This window comes from Amphiura filiformis, chromosome 7 (genome assembly GCF_039555335.1).
Source record: "Amphiura filiformis chromosome 7, Afil_fr2py, whole genome shotgun sequence".
NCBI lineage: Eukaryota > Metazoa > Echinodermata > Ophiuroidea > Amphilepidida > Amphiuridae > Amphiura > Amphiura filiformis.
Window position 1 is genome coordinate 58,842,042 of NC_092634.1, and position 16,025 is coordinate 58,858,066.

The 16,025-nt window shown below is 35.5% G+C and overlaps 1 protein-coding gene across 1 annotated transcript in view; it reads right to left on the bottom strand.

The window, feature by feature from the left end:
- LOC140157404 (extracellular serine/threonine protein CG31145-like) overlaps nt 1-16,025 on the bottom strand; it is a 228,841-nt gene that overhangs the window by 194,323 nt on the left and 18,493 nt on the right. The window lies entirely within an intron of this gene.

The window sequence follows — 16,025 nt, forward strand, 5'->3', positions numbered from 1 at the left end:
TAATGATTTGCCATAAAATGTGTATTACATTGCGAATTTCAAAAAATCAAAAATTGCTGATATCAGAAGGCCATTCTTCGTATTCAGAATGCAATTCGATATGTCTGATGTGCCCTTATGTCCCACAATATATACTGTCCAAACGTTCATACCCCTTCCCTTAAGAGTGTATTTCATCACCTTGAAAGCATGGATATTCTTGCAAATATGGGCTAACTTTCGTCTGGGCCATCCAATATGCCATGATTCATGAATGAGTATTCCCCTATACAACTGATATCTACTGGCCAGTTTATACTCTCATTTCCACATCTGTTGTTTCTAGACTAGTGTTCTAATTTAACATATTTAAGGAGTAATTAAGTGCATAACAACATTTGAACGCAAAACGCGAAGTAACAAAAGTTTTGTTTATTATAGGGGCAATTAATCCAATTACTTCACTGATATTTCAGTGATTCAAGACAAGTGGTTCATTATATATGAGGTACATTCTAGTGGTACCTCTTGTCTTATCATTAATAAGGTACCGCATGTCTTGAGTCACTCAAACTCCAGTGTATTAACTGGATTCCTTGCCCCTATAATATACATAACTTTTGTTACCAGTGTGTTATTATTTTTGGAGAAAATGTAAAAATAGTCGTAAATTTATCAAGGGGTGTAGTACCACCTTAACATGGTTACTATTATTGAATATAATTTAAATATTTACTGACACTTACCTGTTATGAAATATGAAATATGATCGACAGGGTGACCCAAATATGGAAAGTAAACAAAAGAAAGAAAAACAATAAGTATTTCAGGTAACATATTAACATAAGGTACACCTACACAGCAATGAACATCTCAAAATACACAAAAATCAAGGTTGAAACAGACATGTCCGAAAGTGTCGGCAGCCAGTGAAAACACCGGCTACTTTATCTTAACTATTATTAATTATTTAACTCCCCCTACGCTCCCAACCCAGCTCGCGATCTCGTTTGTGACGAAAAAAACAGGCGTCTGCTAGTTATTTCGTTTCTCCGACTAAATAGCGATGTCATAAATAACGAGAGTGTGAAAATAACTACAGCGATTGAACAATTCGGTCGATTCACAATACGATGCGCCTCCAGCGTCTGAGATGTCAAAATACGAAGTGCATCATGGGAATATGTCGACATCTAAAGCCCGCGTAAAACGAATACAACAAATGAACATATTGTCATTGTGTGTTTAAATGTCAATATAATGATGTTACACGCGAATGTGCAGTAAAACTGTAATTCACAATCCATTTTCATCTATTGATCACGCTGAATCCTTCTTGGAGCTATTTTCAACATAATTATCACACTCGCGTGAAAATCCAATGGTGACTAGAACGGTGATGTCGACCCTGAAGGTCAAATATTGGACTAACAAGAGCAACCGCTGGCGGCGCACCACATTGTGAATCGCCAGAATCGTTACACCCTTGATAAAAGCCGAGTTTGAATTTACTGTCTAATATAACATATGAATAATCAACACATTAATAGGTCAAACAAATAATACAATATCAGACGTAACTGGTTTCAATTAACTTCTTTACATTACCAATGAGTGAGTTAATATGGTGTCTACAAGACACATTCACAAACCACCGTATCAACATACTTTACTTAATTGCATGCAAATCGCCATTACGGCAGGTATGAGGAATCTACAGTAGATGGTCGACACTAAGTTAATTACATCTAATTAACGTGAGACGCATTGAACAGACCTGATCAATCCTCTATGTACCGGAACCATTCAATCTTAAGAATCAGGTAATAGCGATTGGATGTTACTGCATAATATAATTGGCGTCTTGCGATATGATGATAAATAACATTGCTTTAACCTACATTTGAAATTTGCTTCAGGACGGCTAAAAATAGAACAAACTATAATTATAAGAAGTAGTATTGAGCGTAGCAGCCATTTCTTGTAGGCCTCTGCGTTTTTCATATATCAGTAGAAATCACTATAAACTAGTTCTAGCAACGAAGATTGATTGCTCGTTTGTTCGTGTGTTTATTCTGGAAGCAGGTATGAAGGTTTCCTATGATACAAAAATAGTTCTAGGACGGGATCAGCCTATGATTTCAATACGGTATACCGCTGAAGAAGATTGGAGAATATCGTCAACCTGCTATAAGTCTTTTTTTTTTGTAATTTTAAGGGGGAAAGTCAATAATATGGTTCAAGCATTTAAACATATTTAGTCATTAATCTTTGTACAATAATAAATGATAATGAGACAAATTAATGGGAATAATCAGAAATGATTAGGGTGATACGTAACTGATGCATGCTTGAACCATATTTTGTACTATAAATTACTCTGGCAAATGCAACTTAAGGAGTGCTGCAGAGGAGCAATAACTCTTGTTCTTCTCGAAAGGCAATGCTTTAGGAGTAAGCTGCAGCAACGATAGCCATTTCATTTAGCATGTTTATTGTGAACTTGGTGACCTTGAAAATACCAAGGGAGAGAGAGGCTCACGGCTACATGAAAACATGAAGGCGGAATCTTGCATCGAATCTGACAAACAACAAATGTTGTTTATCCGTTCTTTAGAGGATTCGAAATTATGTTATTATAGTTTAGTGCAAAACCAGTATGATCAATGTTGCTACATCAATCTTGCACCAACGAGAAATCGCATATTTATTGAATTTCCTTCCTTATTTCGCATTTTCAATTTGATTTTGTCATTTTCTGCCTCGCAGATATCAATAGTTTGGTCAATGAACATTAAAGAACCTATTACATGCAGATCGTGAACGCTTCTTTGACGATAAGAAGAGGCGTTTAGTCTCTGGGGAGATTTCAATTTAAAACATTCAATACGCGTCATGGATTCTTCCATTGAAAACCCCATCAAGCAGCGGATTAATATAACATATGACTCCGTGACGGGCTTTTCTGACAGGTGGTTGGACTATTTAAAATGATGCTCGCACATCTTGTAATTGTTATTGGTTTGCCTGTTTCTTTGATTGCTGTTGTTTTTGTTTTGATGCGATCTTGACAACAGCAATCCAAGCTTTTGGTACATACAAATGGGTCGATTCAAGTCTTTGGTATCAAATAACAACGCTTTTCAAAATGTATTCCGTTTATTGACAAAAGAATCATCCAGTAAATTCGAGTTCGTAATTGCGCTGTCAATCAAATTCCGAATTTACCAATAGGAGTACCCAAAATATATTAAGCTTAGACATTATTATTAATATTTTCACAATTCGCCGTTAAAGAAGTGATGTAACAGGATTAATTACCGTAGCGACCGGTCCACACTATTTTGGAATGTATTTGCACTACAACAAGGCTGCAGTCATCACCTCTGTATGTCTGCAATCACAGATTGAATACGATACCGCTCTATTCAGTGACACTAATCTTACAGGTGCGAGTGATCCAGGTCTTTATCCCTATTCGTTGATAATCTATGGTGCAATACAGAGGAACAGTGTAGCGTCTATGTGCATGGCAATACAATCAAAAATAAGTGGACCAGTCGTTATGGTAATTAATCCTGTTACATCACTACTTCTACACCGAACTGAAGTCAGTGATTCACGCATCCCAGTACGTCTAGAAGATATTTAAAGTATATGTTCTGAAAAGATTCGCAAATATCGTACAAAATATCATGCTTCTTGAATACTACATAGTTTGGGGGCTTTGAAAAGAGCCGTTTACAGAGGGTTTCCATTTCTTACTTTACAGTATTTATGAGACTCTAAACAGATATTTCAAACTAGACAAGCAGTGTACTAGTTTTGTGAAACCGATCTTTAAAAGTCTATTAGTACGCATAAATGACTTCTCTTGTTTATAAATCATAGAAATCAATTCACCTGTATAAAGAATGATTGATCAATAACATCGTCAAAACAATATTGTTCAACGGTATTCTCCGATTAGTACAACAATGTGTGTTTTTCTTATCTGTAATGTCTTACATGTATATTATCGCAACAAATTGATTGTAAAACCAAAGTGACTCTATAAGATTAAATTGCCTTTAAAAGGGCGGTAATCATGTTTAATATCCTTTGAGTTTAACAACCGACTGACCGTTTCAAATAAAACAACACGGACAAAAATTACGACGTTATTGGGAATAAACACGAACTGACACCTGAAGAAAAAACTCATTATTTTCTCATTAATTTCTGCTTAATTTCTAACTAGCGGTGTAATAACTATATCTGACATGTATGACATTTGGCGAGGAGGCAATATCCTGAACAATTTAGCGCCAATTCGTTACGATTCAGCCCTACGGCCGTAAAAACAAACGCAGACCACTAAAGAATATGAGCCACAATGGCCTCTTCTCACGGTGACATAGTTCAATAACCCCCATACAACAACCATAGCTCAAAGTTGACCCCCAAGAAGTTGTGTATGAGTTTTTGTACCAAACATATTCAGAGGTCGTTTTATGAGTGTACAAGTGCATTAGGGTCATGGAACCATGCCCTGGTAGATGTGAATGATTGAAATTGTAGTGAAAGAATAACAATACATCTGTATTCTTGATGACAACTTTGGGTATCATCACAACAAAAGCTTGTATAAACAACAATCGACATGACCTATGCAATAAAGGAGAACACGTAATATGTTGTTTTAGTAGATGTAAGCAAGAGTAAATGTTATTGTTGTTTGAGACTCCTGACACAAAAGTTATATTCAACATGTTCAAGTACGTTTTAAAAAGATAATGGTCGGTGTTTGTTTTCTTTCCGCCATTATATAAGGAATAATATACCGTATATAATAAATACATAAAGATTAAGAGCCGGTATACAGTATAAATATGTTTTGATACGGGAAATGAGCCCGGGGAAATGAGTAAATAACCTCCATATTTGGCTTGCCTTAAGGAGTAAAGCCAAATATAGAAGAATAGTCGTCGGACTATGTTATTATGGAGTGGGTAGGATAGGTTAAGCAGGCATGAGAACAGCTATCAATGAAAAATAAGGAAAATTCTGAAAAAAGGGAAAAAGTGCGTAAAATATGGCAAAAATGTTAAAAACGGGCTAAAAAGAAATGAAAACGCGGAAGTTTTAGTTTAAAAAAAAAAAAAGAAATTCCTTTTAACAAATATGAAAATTCTCGTGCCTATGGCGGTACAAATGATATTTATGGTAAAGGGGTACAAAGGGTATCTTGAGTTATCCTGACAAGAGGTATCTATAATCTGTATATTTTGAGCAAGATCAAAACTATGTAGCATTTGGGCTTGTCAATTCACCATAGGTAGAATTAGTGATGTAACAGGATTAATAGCATAGCAATGGGTTTACACTATTTTTGAATGTATTGCCCTGTCTATAAGCAAGCTATACTCATCACCTGTGTACAAATGTGTACAATGGTAGATTGCCTACTAAGATACCGCTCTTTTCAAAGACACTAATCTTACAGGTGCGAGTGATTAGCATGACGTGAACATTCTATAGAATTTACGATCTAGGTCTTTATCCCTGTTCTTTGAAACAATATATGAAGAGCTTTGTTTCAAAACCCCTTACATCCACTTGAGCAATTTTAAGAAAACATCAACAAATCATCAAGAAAATCACTGATATAAGGGGGTTTGCAACAAAAGCAGTTTTTGACGGGATGCTAATCCTACCCAGGCATTCCGCCAAAAACTGCTTTTGTTGCAGACCCCCTTACATTAGTGATTTTTTGATGATTTTGTGATGTTTTGTCAAAATTGCTCAAGTGGATGTAAGGGGTTTTGAAACAAAGCTCTTCATATGTATAAATTAATGCAGGGTAACCACGTAACGTCTAGTGCAGGGCAATACATTCAAAACTAGTGTAAACCAATCGTTAGGGTAATCAAACCTATTACATCACTACTTCTACGGCGAATATATAGGCAAAATGTTACTTTAAAATACGAGAAAGGTTAAAGTATTAATTCAAAATCCCATCAAAATGTATACGAATGGAAGAAGCGGTACATTGACTAATATAGCCATGTCACCTTTTTTGTCGCCAAATACAGGGTTCTCGAGATATGCACAGGTTCCCCCTAATCCAAAATCTAATCAGCCTGCATTTCAAACTTTAAAGCATGAGATTGATCAATAGTTTTGGCTTATACAAAATGTCTTAAGGTGCTTACATCTTGAGAACCATGTATCTTATTACGTCGACAAATAATTTATCCTTTCACTATTTTGATTTATATGTTCATATGTATGCAGTTCCTTTATGTTGTATGCATCGAGCGAAAAATGTCAATGCAGACAAATAATTTTTAACACTTAGAAGTGATTTTTACAATTTCATAATCCTGTTTGTTATAACTTTAAGTATGAAATGAGAACAAACATGCAGAGTACGTGCCCATTGGTACTAAATATATGCATTACAATTGAATTGGCGAATTAAACATTTAGGTTTTTTTATAAACAAGCCCTAGACGTGATTAACTGATTAATTGAGGCATCGACTCGTCGTCTAGATGCCATAGAATGCTCAACGCAATTCAAAGCCGCCATAGACGAAATTTCTGTTTAATTATTCATGCTTTAGGCACAACATTAAAAAATATGACGGGAAAATGTTAAGATTAAGCGTGACATTAAGCTTAAGTCATTTTACATATTCTTTAACATTTTCATACCATTTGAGTATGTGTACTTTTGGTGTGGTTTAAGCAGGTAAAGACGAACTTGTCGCTAATATGGCGCGTCTGTGTAAGTATTTATTACAATTATTCAAAGTATCGAAGACACTAGGATGTTCTTCATATTATTGCACATCCTCATCTCGCACGGCAAAGTTCTTTAACCTTTAAATACCTATACAGCAATGGAATGACCTTCGCAGAAATGCGTATCAAAACTCATACTCTATTATTCACGACGACAAAAAAAGAGTACATTGGTTAAATACGTTATTGAACTATGGCAAGAGAATCGAGGTTATTTCAGCTTATAGTGAGAGTCTGATTTAATTACAAGGCAACCCGATCATCATTGTGCTAGTGGAAGTTTTACTGGAAAATTTGTTCTGACAAACATATCGAAACGAGTCAATTTGAGAGAGGGAGAGCTAGAGAGAGTGAGCTAGCGAGCGAGAGAGGAAGAAGACTTGAAGAGTGTTCTACCGTCATTAGTGTGGCGAGGTTTGAAATGTGATATGCCCATATCCATATGACGAGTTTACTTGGATTCAGAAAATAAAAAAGACAAGATTCACAAGGATGTAATATAATGATGAATATATATAGAAGATATGTGGGAAATAGAATTAATCTTTTCATGTCTGAGGAAAGGTTTTCGGGTACCAGGTGTATGGAAAACAGGTACAAAGGAACATTAATAAAGTATAGCGATGTTATTTCATGAATAATGCACTACGGATTATGTGTGTATTTGCATTTGTTTAGACGGGGAAGTTTTCCGTAAGTTTTTATTTATGTAGACTCAAATAAAATAAAAAAGTTTTTGGCGCACCAGCGGTGTTAAATGTATTTCACAATAAACTATGATTGGAACGAGGCTGAGGACCTTCTAGCTATAGGTTGTTCGCAGCAATGATGCATAGCAATGGTTTAGTTGAACTGAGCAAAGCAGTAAGACAAGACGTAAGTAGCTTACCGTTCTAGTTTCAAGTGTTTTTACTAAGGAATATGAATACTAGTTGAAATGAATAGAGAATGCCTATAGGAGAAAGCCAAATAGACAGAAGACATAAAAATAATAAACTTGAGTGAGAAGATTTAAAGATGGCCGATTTAAAAGGGAGCGAAATCGATGCACACCCACATATGCGTACATACTCAACACCACTCCACATTATACGCGCGGTATGTACTTGAAGGAATGCTTCAACGCAAACAATACACGCCACTCATATAGTTGTAGGCCATTGTGTCTATAGCCATAATATCTCAAGATGACGTATGAAGTATTGGGCATAATACTCGTTTAATTCTTTATATCATTAATAAAGTTGTTACATATTCAAGTGCAAATTGTAGACTGACATAACTATTAAAGGAAATGCCGCGCCGATTGTTCTCCGATCATTTTGATGTTTATATAGACGAATTCAACACCCATGGCTCATCGTGTTACCCGATATGTAAATTTTACGGTTCGCGTGATGCATCCTGGGATTGTATTACACTCCCCCGTGGGCACTGTGTTCACTCCTCATGGGCAATTTACTATTTACCAATGCTTGTGAAAACATAATTGATACACTGCACTCACTTGAAATAGACAAAAAATTATAGCAGCTCAAATTTTATTTGAAATCTAATACAATTTATCCACTCAAGAAAAATGTTCTTATGTGACATAAAATGCATACATATTTTAACATACAGCGATCTGCATTTTATATAACAAAGCTTGGAACCTATCTGCTACGTTCACACTAAATAAGATGTACATCTAATACCGGTATTTGTTAAACCATTTCTATGCAGGGTTCGCAGGTTTTTTTGGCAAAAACTAAAAAAGGGATTTAAAGTTCATTTTTTTTAAATCTCAAAACGAATTATTGAATTAAAAAATTAATTTCCTGAGTGTAACAAGACCAGATTTTGTAATTATAAGTAACATATGAAGAAATTAAAGGCATGCGGGTTCATTGCATTTAACTGAAATGTTGCATATCAAATTCAAGACTTTTTCATTTTAAGGACTTGATGAGACATAAAATTATGTTGAATAATTCATTAAAAGTTCTATGTTTACTGTTTATGAGCTTTCTGTGTAATTACTTGTTAATATTTGAGCGACTATTATATGAGGTTTTGCCATTTTTTGCCATTTTTGCCGGTTTAAACCAGGCAAAAACATTTTTGCCAGTTATTGGTTATTCCTTCATGTAATTTTACACGAAATTAGGGTTAGGGTTAGGGTTAGAGTTAGGGTTAGCTTAGGGTTAGGATTAGGGTTAGGATTAGGGTTAGGATTAGGGTTATGATTAGGATTAGGCTTAGGGTTAGGATTAGGGTTAGAGTTAGGATTAGATTACACGAAATAATTACATGAAGGATCGACCCAGTTATTGCCACTTTGCCGTCAAAAACAGGTTTTTGCCGGCAAAAACCGAACCCTGTTTCTACGCGACAGGTTTTTTATTTACCAAACACATTGTAGTTAACTAATTAACGTAAGAACGGTTTCTATTTGAATAAAATTACTCTTTTGTTTTAAACACGGAAATATTACCCGCGAATTAAGTTCTGCTCAAAGGTCACACAAAAGCGCCCTCTATAGTTGGTACAATTGTGCACTTTGATAGAAGCATGAGAGTTTCCACAGTCCACACATGACGTATATGGTCCAAAGTTTATTTTAAAATGTAGAGGCATTTTGGCTTTGACCCCTAGTGACCCTAGAGGTCACGAAATGTCATACAGGGGTAAAAATTTAAATAAATTTTGGACCATATACTGCATGTGCAAATTATGATGCTTCTATCAAAAAGTGCACAATCATTTGGCTTAGCAGCTTTACTAAGAAGAATTGAGTAAAAGGTATTATCTTTCCTGTCAATCTCCCCATCCACGCATCTCCAACACATCATCTCTGCGAGACCCCATCAGGTACTGTTCCTCTTCGATTTTCTGGCAATTTGCTCTGATCCGTTCATCACCGTCAATTCTCCTCAAGTTTCAAACGTACTTTTTTTCACATCCCAATCTCAAATAGTATTGTGTTGTGAACGACGGGTGTAAGGAGGTCCATAGCTGCTATATGTCTTGTGTGGTGAACGACGGGTGTAAGGAGCTGCTATATGTAGCAACTTTCAAGTTTTCTAAAGCTTGATCTTATTCCTACAATCTTTAGAGAAAATCAATCACCAAAATTCATATATTTCATCATGTGCTTTATTGTTTTTTGAATGCATGTCGAACCGCAATATTTTGGGCACTTTAGAGAAATGTGTGTGTGATGCAAGATAGCTTTACCTTGCGGCAGCTATTGCTCTCACCTATAGATGTATATAATATACATGATAGCGCTTGCATCCATCATATATATTCACCATTATGGCTAATTCTGAGCACCATTATGTGACAAGTAACACCATTGGTACAGATATGAATTGACATTAGTAAGAGCTGCAATGTCAGCATCCCGACGCCTTCTTATCGTCTATAATTATTGTTCGGTTATACTTTGGACACCTATTCCCTTTGAATCTATTCCGTTTTACAATTTTCAATCGAACAGTCGACAACACATTTAACCCCACGAGAACTACCTGCCTATTGGTCAAAACGAAGTTTTCATTATCAATTGGACCAATCAGCAACATTTTTAGTATAATTTCATCACGCAAAAAATTGGGGTGAATTATTTGCAAAACTCCATTCTGATTGGTGATTAAAATGAAGATATCGTGTAATTGACCAATCAGAGGCAATGTTAGATCGGCAGGTAGTGTTCAGGGTTAATGGAATACAGTACCAATCTTATTCCGTGTCCTATAATTCCTTATATCCCAAACTACCAGACTTTTCAAAAATGAAATGACTCGACTCGGATTTTCAAATTTTTCCCATAGTGATTGTACAGTGACTATTTGACTCGGCTCGACTCGAGATATTGCAAATGACTCGACTCGACCATCAAATCACTTGACTCGTTACAAGTCTTTAAACTTCAACGTAACATTCCCTTTAATGTTCTGCATACACACCATATGCTTTAACATAAATAGTCCAAGTTTTGAAACATTTTCTCCAAATATCAAGAGCTACCTTGAGAACCACTGTTTGTACTCATTTTAATGCATTTTTCATGCTGATTCCACATATGGTCATGAAAATGTACAATTCTGAAATTCTGCAGTCGACACCCGCGTGGAAAGAATAAGATGAATTTAAGAACAATCATTTTAGTGTTTTAACTGATTTAGATGTGAATAAAACTCTTCAAAATATTAAAATTTGCAATACATAATGCATTTTCATTCAAATGTATATTTCATAAGAAATGTACGTTCGTTAGGTATCTGAAATTTTAGCAAAATGTATTAATTTTAGTTTGCTGAACACAAGAAGTGTTTTAGGTAATAATTTCCCATGTTTAATTCAATCAAAGTTTGAATTTTAATATCACAGACAATGAAAGACATCGCAACCTTGGGAAATGTAAATTTACCGCTAAAATATCTAACATACTCAACAGTCATGGCAGTCGGCATGTCAGGAAGTGGGCGATTGGCAAGACATCCCCTTGACATTTTACTTATTCCAAATCATCTGTTTGATTAACAAACTGAGCTAAACATAAATTGAACTGAACAGATTTAAAACGTCGGTATCATATAAAAGATCTTCGCCCTATTTTGTTGCACTATTGAAAGAGCATTTTCGGTTTTCATTAATTCATTAGTAATGTATTTCTTAGCTATCTATTAATATCTTTTATAAGTTTAATTTATTATTATTATTATTTGCTACTACGCATTATTATTATTAATCTTCATTTGAATATTACTGTATACTCGTTTGGAATACAGGGATACTGCACAGGGATTACGTCCTTCGGAGGGGAGATGCCCCTGTTGTCTGTTTTGTTCCCCCGCCTTCTAATCCAAATTGCTTCTCTGATCGTTGATCATCAGTAGCTACTCTTCAGACCATGTATCGTCGCCGCGCCGAGGGATGCGAAAATAAAAATAAGGAAAAACAATTGCGAAGTAGCGGCTAATCCCGCGGGAAAAGTGGATCCCAATGTTCATTCTGAGTCTAAAGTCTAAAACTAGTAAGTATTGTTGGATTTGGCAATCAAATAAATGATAAACTTTAATTCTACAATCCTAGAAATACATCTATTTCATGTCTTAAGACTGTTTCTGACACAGGCTCATTTCTTGCCAAATATACTTAAGATGCATTCACTTGCCAATTCTTTCCAAACACTATTTAATCCATATTGCAGTTCACTGTACTATTATAAATATCATGGTATATTTATCAACAACAATCAAAAAGCATAATTAATGTTTCAATTATTAGAATGTATTTTTGATCTTGACCGGAACTTGGCAGAATATCTTACACTTAAACCACCTGTTACAGAGGAGATTGGCATTTGCCGGGATTTGAACTGACCATCTCCCATTCATGGTTGCCAAATTTCGTAAATCCCCTCTCCTTTCTGTAAACAATGTATGAATGTGTGTGTTTCTGGTGTCTTCAACAAAAAAAGTTTTGATATATTTTCTCAAAATATTAACAGCTATCTCAAAAACCATTGAGCCAATACTGGGCGTGTTTTTACGAATCGTAATGCATTTTTCATGCTGATTCATTATGGTCATGCAAATGTATATATTCTTAAGAAAGAAGAAAAGAAACTTTGAAACTTGTCGGCTCTACAAAGAGACACTTGTACCAAATTGATATTTCAGTTCCAGTCGGTTCTGGTAAGACTTGGAACTGGCTCAGTTCCCTCTGATCGCGACGTCCAAATTGCGAGAGCATCAGGCTATTTGACTGGTTGGAATTTTCCCATGGGTATAAACTAGAGCTATTAGGTACGACTATCCATCAAAATGCAACAGAAAAGCCACTTCAGATGACCTTGAAGTAATAAACGAACCTCTAACCTTCCATGCTCTAACCATAATCAGTCCAGGATATGATAGAAAGGTGCCAAATATGGAACAGGAATATTGCATAATAATAACTTATTTATTAGGACATCGGTTCAGCTGCACTGCATTCCATGTGATAAGACATACTAAGCCTAGAAATCTACAAGGTCAGTCAATGTTTGCATAAATGTATCCAGTTCATGCGTCCTATCCTTTACTGTGGGAGGTACTGTTCTGATTTGCTTAATTTGGCCCTGGCATTCTGATAGAAATGTGATTGCTTGATAGTTCACCACACGCTGCTGCATGTATAGCCAAGGATTTACTTTCCATATTTGGTGTTGGGACTGATAATATTAAATTCCAGTGGACTCAGTGAATATAAATATAGTGAGGAGAAATGTGCTAAACACAGGAAAGTTTGAAATTGCTCTACAGGTATAATACTATACAGTCACTACTCGCTACTGTGATGATACACCCCTTATGCTCATACATTTGTGTGACTAATAAAGACAAATGGCGATGCTTGCCTATGCCAATGAAACATAAAGTACCTTTAAGTTGACAAGTTAATTCAAGATACGTTCTTTTGCCACAAAAGGACCATGCATTGTGGTCATTTGACTATTACTTGCTGCTCATTTAGATTCTCTCGTAGTTGGATACAATAAAACCCATAAATATAGCTGAGTAACAATGCACAAAGGAATGAACTAGTTGAAAAGGTTTACCAAAAGAGGTCCTTTTGCTATTATTGCATCCATGTGACTCTTGACTTTTAGGCTACTGGTTATTACGCATCCTGAGCACATACTACCATACGTAATGTACGTGACCGCCAATTTGTGAACAATATTACAACCAACATGGGAGTTAACCTACTTGTTAAGGCGTTAAGGTGTCCTATCTACCAACATTACATCACATTTCTGCTGTACAATCACTGAACCAATATTAGGCTTGTTTGTACTCATTTGGACACATCTTGCAATTGGAAATGGATTATCCAAATATGGTCATGAAAATCTAAATTTCGGGACATTCATTAAAAGATAGGGGTTACGTAATACTTGTCGTTTCTACCATACATACACGAACACAGTGTGTTAACCCACTTCTTACACTAAACCTGGGATTGTATGACCAGACTGATCGTTTATAACGTCCGTGTTTGAGTTATAAATAAGCAAGCTTTGCAGAAATTCTTTTACGATGAGAATAACATCATTGGGTAAGTCAACTTACAGTGTATGTGACTTGGTAATGCTGTATAGCGATTCGTGATGACATTTACCATCAGGCCTTAACTATTTTGGAGGTACTAGCGCTGTAGCGCATTTGAATTAACGATAAAGTAAGTACAATGCTGAAGCATATACATTACATTATTGACAACGTTGGTAAACCCAACTGTTACAGTCACTAAATTGGCCCAGGCCAAAATCACCTGCTTCCGAGTTCACTCAACATCAAACACGCAAACACACTGTTTAATATAATAGAACAACTTATAATTATTTATTAATTAGTGCAGTATGGCTGTCAGTGTCAATGAAATTACAATATAAGATCATACAAGAATTAAACTTAAAATTACTTAATATTCCTTTTTGCTATGGTTACTTATCTAAGCCTGGAGATCTTGATTAACTAGATACTAGAAAGGAAGCTTCATCCTTCAAAGGATAGTTTTGAAGAAATGTATCCTTACTCAGTCTTAGTCACTTATCTGTTGGTGAGACATAATGTCAAAGGTCATAACACAAATTGTGTGCATTTCCGCTCCCAAAAATATTGATGTTTTGAACAACGGTTGGTATCAATTTTTCATTAGATTGCAGCACCGCCCAGTGCTCGAAACTTTAACATTTATCTCTGCCAACTAAATCACCTTGAATTCGTCATCAATTGGCACCGGAAATCAAAGTAAAGGAAATACACCATGCCAACTATAAATTACACTAAATCTTGTTATTTGTTACTGCATATTATATCAACTACTGGATTTTGTTTTTCATCCATGCAATTACGTAAGTGTATATGTATGCATTTGTTATTGAGTAGTCATTCAAATATTCATAAGAATCAGTGACAGACTTCGTGACATAAGTGTTTATTATATATACTTACAATCCCGCTTACAATATCATTATTATAGTGCATTTCAAAGTGTAATACGAAAATGGAATCATTATCATCAACAAAAAATTCTGATCTTGCACAGTCATGACACTTTATACCGATATCGGTATGTCATCCATCCGTTATTATATCATGCCTTTATTATGATAATCGCCTTTGTGAGCCCTTCTCCGCTATGAAGTCAGACTAAACTCTCAGTTTGCAGCCATCTAGATTTCCATCTCTAGATTCCCGACAAGATAGGGCAGATATTAGGATGAGCATCTCCTATACATGACATAGAAGGTGGTTATCTCTTTAAGCTTAAGGGCTTACGTATTAAGATGTCCAAAAATACGGGTCGTTGTTGAGACTTCATTGAATATTTGTATTCCACTTCCTTGACATTCCCTGTCCGTAAAGCATGCAGTTTTAAAAGTAGTTTTGCTAGCTCTATGATTTATAACTTCGCTTCAAATAGATATGAGAGAGAACAATGATTCATATTGTCTATGCATTAATGTTTTTGGCTGTTCTTGGCCGTTTGTTTGAAACACACCGTTGTTAGTTGTTACGCATTGAGTTCAACTTCGGTTTGGCAGTGTCCCTGACAGTCCTAAATATTAGGACCGATCCATTTGACTCATTTAGTTGCTTAGTTAGTAATTTCTATTATGTTTTTATTCAGAGTGTTTATGTTACTATAAACATGATAAAACTTAGAAAGTCTATTTTCTTGCACTCAAAGATTTCCACGTACATACAAATGCATCAAAATACATCTTTGATTGTGTCAACATGTTAAAGATCGCGCGCGTGCCACAAAATAATTGTAACACAACTGACATGACTGACGCACAGCAGTCCTGCAGAGCATAGAAGTATTAACACTACTGTGCTGCTTGTGTGGTTTATGCTACATGTCTGTCATTATAGCAAAATGATGACTAAAGTTTACAAACGTGACAGTTGACATCGACATTGAACTTGAAATCAAACTTTGAATAATTCGACATTTTAATGTGCCGTATGTGATTTCATGATCACGTGTAGGCCTATCTACGTGTAGCCATGTTGTTGTGGCCTTTATGACATTTGGAGTATTCATGTACAAATCAAACAATTTAATAAAATTAAGGCACGTACAATACCCGACGTATGTCTCTATACGGTATTTGTACACTAACATGCAAAGGAAATTGTTAAGGCAAAAACGGGATCTAAGTGAAGACCCAAGACATCGCCTTTTCTCTGCTTGAAGTCTTTAAGAGCA